Source organism: Myodes glareolus, chromosome 14, assembly GCF_982192425.1.
Source record: "Myodes glareolus chromosome 14, mMyoGla1.1, whole genome shotgun sequence".
In the NCBI taxonomy this organism is placed as follows: Eukaryota; Metazoa; Chordata; class Mammalia; order Rodentia; family Cricetidae; genus Myodes; species Myodes glareolus.
In genome coordinates, this window is record NC_142039.1 from 75005646 (window position 1) to 75013264 (window position 7619).

The window sequence follows — 7619 nt, forward strand, 5'->3', positions numbered from 1 at the left end:
CTCCCCAGTGGGTGGTACTGTCTAGGGAGGTTTAGGAGGTGTGCTATCCTGGAGAAAGTGTGTTGCTGAGGGCTGACTGGCTGTGAAGCTAAACCATCCCTCCATCCGAGCTCAACTCCCTCTGCTTTCTGTTTGATGAGCACACTCGGCTGTGCCTGCTGCTAGACTTTGTCACCTGCATGCAAAGTGCCTGGTTCTTCGGCAATAGGGTCTTACCATATATTTATGGTAAGGGCAAGGGCAGTGGTGATATCTTGTGTTATTTTGGGGGCCTCTGAGATCCTCCTGACACACATCCCATAGCAAAGTGACCCATGCCTTGTGCTTCAATTTTCATTTAATAATCCATATTTTCTGGGAGCAACATTGTCCACCCATGCAAGGTAATTTTGTTCAAACATTTTTTAATGTTGCTTATGGCTTAATTTTAACTGCGTTTTGCACATGTACCGAACATTCTTTAGCCCTTCATCCAACAGTGGGTAGCTAGATTGAAGTATTGAGCTATAGGGCTATAGCTATACCTTGGTTATTGTGACTTCATGCAAAACATACATATTCTCCGTGCAGTTACCCGTAGCCTTGGTTTGCCCTCCTCAGACTGCTGTGACAGTGGCATTCTGCATTTCTGCAGAAAGGGATGGCTGCTTTATCCCACAGAAGCCCTCTGGCCACCCATGCTCCTTTGCTGAGTGTGAAGGGCCGCATCCACATGCCCCATTACAAGATGGCGCTGGCATCCGGTTTCACCGCCAGGTGAACGCACATGTGCTAGGTAACTTTCCACTGCTGTTCCCGCCTACTCCCGAGGCTTCACCTGGGCTAATTGGGCAGCGGACCAATCCAAGGGTGACACGTCCGAAGCAAGGACTGCTTCCTATATAAAGGAGGGGTTCCCTCATTTAGGGGTCTCTGCCATGTTGGCTTATGTAGAAGGCCGCAGCCACATTCTCCATTATCAAGATGGCGCTGACATCCGGCTTCACCACCAGGTGAACGCACATGTGCTCGGTAATTTCCCACTGAGTCCCCGCCTACTCCCGAGGCATCACCTGGGATTATGGACAGTTGACCTATCCAAGAGTGACACGTCCGAAGCAAGGACTGCTTCCTTTATATAGGGCTGGGTTCACCTTGTCCGGGGTCCCCGGCCATGTTGGCTTATGCTCTAGCTCCCAAGAGGATTAAAGCCATTCCTGCAGAAGGATCCTAGTGTTCCGCGTGGTTCTTGCTGGCGAGGGTAGCGTGGGACAGGCTTATGCTCTAGCTCCCAAGGGGCATTAAAGCTTTTCTGCAGAAGGACCCTGTGTCCCGTGTGGTTCTTGCTGGCGAGACGGTAGCGTGGGACAGCTGAGGTCTTAAATGTGACATCATGGTTTCTTGTGTCATTACCAAGTTGACTTTTAAACAAGGATGGCGAGCAGGGTAAGTTTGAGGCTAAGAAGGAAATCACCAGGTCATGAGATACTACATCTACCGTGCTCTTCTCTGTGCAATTTTGTGCTCAGTCAGGTGGGCTAGACAACGGAGCTAAAATACACTGTGATCATTCACTGTAGACTTGGTACATCCAGGACTGCACTAAATCTACATAGTGACCAGATAAAATAATACATACCTAACTCCATCGGACAAGAAAACTACAGCTCAAAAGAAAGAAGTGGTTCATGCAAGAGATCTGAAGTAGAACCACTCAACGCACATCTTCTAGCTTTGAGATTCACCTATAATTTCTTCTGATATATCTCCTCAGCAGGCTCCCTGAGTCCATCTTTGGCCACAACTAACTAAGGATGCTCACACACTGTAGTGTGACACAGCAAAACAAAACAAAATAACAACAAACCGTAGCCTCTGATAGATGCCAATTGAACATCCCCTATGTGCAGACCTCAGCCTGGGTTCTGGGAACGTGGAGAGGAGAGCTAATAAAAGTCTCTGTCTCTGATTCTAAGTGAGGATGCTGCCTGAGGTACATAAGAGAATAAAATAAACCCTAGGATTGGGTGACCTTAGGGTACAAGACACTCATATTTGAAATGAGACCTGGAAATGTTGACCCTGTAAGAACAAAGAAAGATGTTGGGTAAAATTAGGATGGTGGTGGAGAAGAAATCCTGAGGCATTCATGCCCTAAACTCGGCAATATTTCACAAAGCCCCTTTGTGAAAACCTAGGAACTTAATAAAAAACAATCTGCCAAGACTAATAAAAAGGAAATAATAAACAGAAATAGTCAATTTTTCTCTACTCACAATTACTTTTAAATTAAATAAATTGAATTCTCCAGTGTAAAAGTGGACTAGGTTAAAGACATTTTTTTAGAGATACAAACATTTGCTGCCAACAGAGACTCACTGGACATTTAAGAACCAAGAAATGGATGAGAAAGAGTGGAGGGCTTACATTGAACAAAACACACTTCAGGGCAAACCACCTCAACAGATAAGGGACATTGGGTAAGGAGAAAAGAATCAATCTAACAGGAAGATATCACAATTGAAACCCAAATGCAGCCAACATCAGAGCACATAAACACATAGAGCAAATGAAGGCAGAGCTGAGCAGAGACGTTGGTGATGCTAGATCAGGGAAGCTGTCACCAGTGAAGGGCCGTAGGTATGAGCACTGGGAAGATGGGCTATGTCACCAGTGAGGGGCGGCAGGCGAACACTTGGCTAAACTAATTAGGAAAAGAAAGACAGAAATAAATAAAACGAGCAGCGAAAAGGTTGACATCGCACCTGCGCCACCGGAATCGGGGGGATCGCTAGGCTGCAGTGGACAAGGAAATCCACACAACTACAAGAATGACTAAATTCTTGATTCCACGAGCAAGCCTGGTAGAGATACTCCACTTTGTAACATCAAAAGCATCACTTAAATTGTCTCTGTCTCTGTTTTCTCTTCTCAAAGTGGAATATAATTCTACTCTCACAGGTGAAATGACACCCCTGAGGTCCTGGTAGCATGGCTCGCACGGATGGATGGGGTTTGAAAAGATGGGAATAACAGCACTCACACCAGCCTGAGAGCCACCGCTCACAGTGTGCCTTAGCTGGACTTCTCCCTGATATCCTAATTCATTTCATTTGCCCAGTTTATACCGTGTAAATATCTCTCATTTTTTTCCGATCTCAAGGCTACAGTGAGAAGAAAGAGATACAGCTGCAGTTGGATATGCACCTGGTTATATTCTATTGAAACATAAAGTTTCCAGGATAGTCCACGGCCCTGATATCTTACCTCCATCCAAAGTAAGTCCCATGTATAGAGCTGAATTTATATCTGTCCATCAAATGAATGTGTTCCCAATTTACATAAGAAAATAGCTGAACCGGAAGATTTAAACATGAGGGTAAGTCTGCCACAAGCATTTTCTGTAGCCTGCAAACTCACTTGACTTCTTAGCCTTGGTTTTCCTAGTTACAGCAATGGGAATTAGGACTAGACTCTGTCTGTCCACTTTAGAAGATACACAGTTTGAGAAAACAGTTAAGGATCCTACAAATTGGAGCCAGTTTGGTCATTGAAGAACAAAGCTTGCAGCTTCCCAGAAACCAGAATCCAACCTTTAATTCAAATTTGAATTACAAATAAATACAAATAGCAAACCTCCCTGTTGCTATTCTATTCCCTAACTGTATCAACACTTTCTCTGAAACTATAAGAACTGGGCATTTGTCCAATAAGCTTGAACTCAAAAACTGGCATTTCTAGCCAAATACCACTGTATGAAATCTATGAAATAACACCCAAGTCAGAAAGAAACCTGAAACAGGTGATGCTATCTTGACTATAGCCCTAGTGCTCTGGTATCTCATTATGTAAGAGAACAAGCTTCCCCTCTACACTGGTGTGCTTACAGTGAAACCTGGTTTACATAGAGCTAGACTGATTGGAGTCCAGCACCAGACATTCAAGAGGTCCTTGCAGTCAACACCATTTTGCCAGTCATACTCTATCCAGGTCATGGCCATACTGTACCCAAGGTCATGGTCATACACTACCCAGGGTCATGGTCACACACTACCCAGGATCATGGTCATACTCTACCCAGGGTCATAGTCATACTCTACCCAGGGTCATGGCCATACTCTACCCAGGTCATGGTCATTCTTTACCCATGGTCATAGCCACACTGTACCCAGGGTCATGGTCATACTCTACCCAGGGTCATGGTCATACTTTACCCATGGTCATGGCCACACTGTACCCAGGGTCATGGTCATACTCTACCCAGGGTCATGGTCATACTCTACCCAGGGTCATGGTCATACTCTACCCAGGGTCATGGTCATACTTTACCCATGGTCATGGCCACACTGTACCCAGGGTCATGGTCATACTCTATCCAGGGTCATGGTCATACTCTACCCAGGGTCATGGTCTTACTCTACCAGGGTCATGGTCTTACTCTACCCAGAGTTCAAGCAAGTTTCTCTGGAGATAAGGCTCTGTCTTCTTTCTTTTGAACTCATCTATGACACCAACTACTCAGCACATAAGACCCTTTTCCTGAGCTGATAGAGCATTCTGGATAACTGAGCATCAAGGCAAACCTTTTTATTTGAAATGATGTCTTTCCCCATACAAAGATATGACTGGAGCTGCCTCAAACCTCCATCAACCAGCAACTCTGCATCCAGGCTGTTCTCTATTCATCTATCCCCCCAAAAGAGTATCATTCCACAAGAGGAGAATCACATGACCTCCAAAATGTTTGCTAAACAAAACAGGAGAATGTTATGTGGTCCCATTTATATCACTGTTCAGAAGATCGATGGAGACGGTATAGAGCAGTGGTCGCTGGGGTGTAGGAAACAGGGACAGACATAACAGTGAGTATGTGTGAGGCTCAGAAGAGTGACAAAAATGACCAGAACTGACTGTGGCTGCATAAGTTGTAGATCTCCTTCTCAAAAACTCAAAGGGGCTGGAGAAAGCGCTGAGGGGTTAAGATGCTGGCTGCTCTTCCAGAGGACCTGGGTTCAGTTCCCAGCACCTACATGATGGATCACAACCATCTGTAACTCCAGTTCCAAGGGATCTAATGCCCTCTTCTGGCCTCCACATGCACTGTACAAATGTGGTGCACACACGTGTATGCTGTCAAACATCTATTAACATAAAAGTTAATAATGTTTTTTAAATCATTGGATTATGTACTTGAAGTGGGTGAATTATATAATATACAAAATATAACTCAATAAAATACTTTTAATTTTCAAATCCAGCCTGGTCTAGGGTTGCTCATCAATTGCAAGAGCACAAACCAGACTCATGTGAAGCCCTCCATTCTATCCTAAGACTTAAAGTTCTAATTTACTTTAAAAAGTAGAATTCACAAGAATATACCCAAAATCTTTCTCAGGTCATAGGAGTGGCCCACACTGCCTTTATCTCAGGGTTGCTGAAGGTTTTACATTTCAGATGCACAAGGTTCGGGTGTGGGCTGAGTCCCTAAACCCCACAAGACTGACACAGAAGCTGTGGGGGCTTCCTGATGATGTCTCCACTCTACCACCTGCGGGCGCTCCCACTTATGTGTCCAGGTTCTTCCATCTCTTTCCAGGGTTTCCTGAAAGGAAAGACAAGGACTCAGCGGCAAGGCAACCTCAGCCAGTAATCCTGTCTGTCTGCAGCACGCGGTAGGAGCTCTGTGTTTGCATACTGTGCGGAAGCCTGGGCACTTGTGTGTCATTTGGGAAGCGCTGGCAGCCCACGCCAACGGGCTCCAAGCAGAGCAGCTACCCAAGCCCAGGACCAATGAGTCAAGTTTGTGTTTACAGAGGAAACAAATAATTAGCGCAGATCAAAGGTCCGATGTGAAAATTGGAAACACACTCTTTGCTGTTTAGCTGCCAACCAGCCCTCCCTCCGAGATGCAGAAAAGTCACCAGGCACCGGTCTAAACCAGTCCCACAAGGCGCTGGGTTGGCTTTTGTTTCTTTCTCTGCTGTGAAACCGCATAAATACTTCACTTTGTCCTGTTTGTACTTAGCCTGCTGGCCTCTCCACATTTTTTTTCTGACACCCCAGTGCCTTTTATCTGGTGCCAGTCTTCTGCCCAAAGCTCGGGGATGGAACTGCAGTGGATGGAACACCCTCTCTGTGTTCCCCTCCGTCAGAGGGTGGGGGAGCCTGCCCAGCCCTGCCACAGAGCAGCTCTGCGCATGGCTGCTGAGGTGCGCATGGCTGCTGAGGTGCGCATGGCTGCTGAGGTGCGCATGGCTGCTGAGGTGCGCATGTCATCGGTTCAGCAGCATCTCGGCCTCTTGTCAGGGCCTTCAGCATCCCCTTTGCTTCACCCCCTTTACTGCCAATGTACTCTTTACTTCCAACGCCTCTTAATTCACAGAGGAAAAAGAAGCACGCTGCTTGGCTGGTCCCTCCACCTGGAGCTGATTTTCCCTCCAGTTCTCACCTGTGTCCGCCCTGTCTCAAAACTCTTTCATGTGTGACTCTGTCCCTTAGCCTTAGAAAGCTAAAAAGGGGACCACAGTGCCACATTGCCTGACATACTCCATGTAATGAAGAGGCTTGATGTTCACAAATCCCGTCAGCTTTGACCCATCTGCAAGGCATATATATCCCTGCACATTGGGTCCTGCCTGATGAAACTTCTTATTCTTTACTTCTCCAAAATCTCCATGGGCGAGGTGGGGGCAAGGTGGGAGAATTTGAAGCGCTGGATACAGTTTCTTCCCTTCTCGTCAGAGCCGACTCCTTGATCGCTTCCTTCCAAGCCTGAGCATCCAACCTGAGCATCCAACCTGTCCCTGTGTCCATTACATGAGTCTCCCAGCAGACTCAAGTCAGCCAGGCACACATGGCCACACACATGCAGCACACTGTCACATGGGGAAGAAGTCAAGAGGGAGACTGAGGGGAGGAACTGGAGGGTCTGTGGAAACGGACGGTGGCGTGGGCTGTCACACCAGCACGCACTGCTTCCCAGGGGTCTGCCCTGTGGTTTAGCTCCTGCCATCCCCAATGGGTCAGCTCAGACCTGCAGCTCTGCCATAGCCATTCCCATCCCTGTCTTCCCTGACAGTCCAAACACGGCCATCTGACCTGACACCATCACCACTGCCCACCTGTCATCTGTGTACACGCTCGAGTCCCCTCTTTGGTCACCATGATCTGTCTCCACAACAGTTCTTGGGTCTTCCCACCTCTGCTCTTCCAGTAAACTCTTCACATTTCTGAGCCATCTCCTGATCTTGCTGACTTCCTTGTTGCTTTTAGGGTCTGCATTGGCACAAGAGTGAAGAGTCTGGCTTTGATAAAAGTAGCAGGATTCAAAAATCAACACCCTAATTAGTAGCTTTTCAAAATGTAATGAACTTACAGCACAGAAGCCAGGAAAGCGATCCTATTCAAGTGGGCTTAAAAGAGAAAGAATAAATCTACCCAGGCAGTCAAAAGCATGGGAAGGCAGACTAGGGGAACAGAATTGTGAACGTGATCCTCGGGTTCAATGTAACCCCCATCAATGAAACTTCCAAAGGAAAACATAAGGATGCCCTTCAAAACTTGCAAGCAAGGGCTTTCTGGAAAGGACTCCCCACGAACTGACAGATAGGACCGCACAGAATTAAAAATCTGCAGAACAA

At 46.6% G+C, this 7619-nt stretch overlaps 1 long non-coding RNA gene across 1 annotated transcript; it reads right to left on the reverse strand.

Annotated features, from left to right (window-relative positions):
- Positions 1–4551: 4551 nt before the first annotated feature.
- Positions 4552–7406, reverse strand: LOC146892115 (uncharacterized). The gene is made up of 2 exons (XR_015005243.2): positions 7101–7406; positions 4552–5581 (listed from the first exon to the last, which is right to left on the reverse strand). It is a non-coding gene; the product is annotated as an uncharacterized LOC146892115 (long non-coding RNA).
- Between the last annotated feature and the right edge of the window lie 213 nt (positions 7407–7619).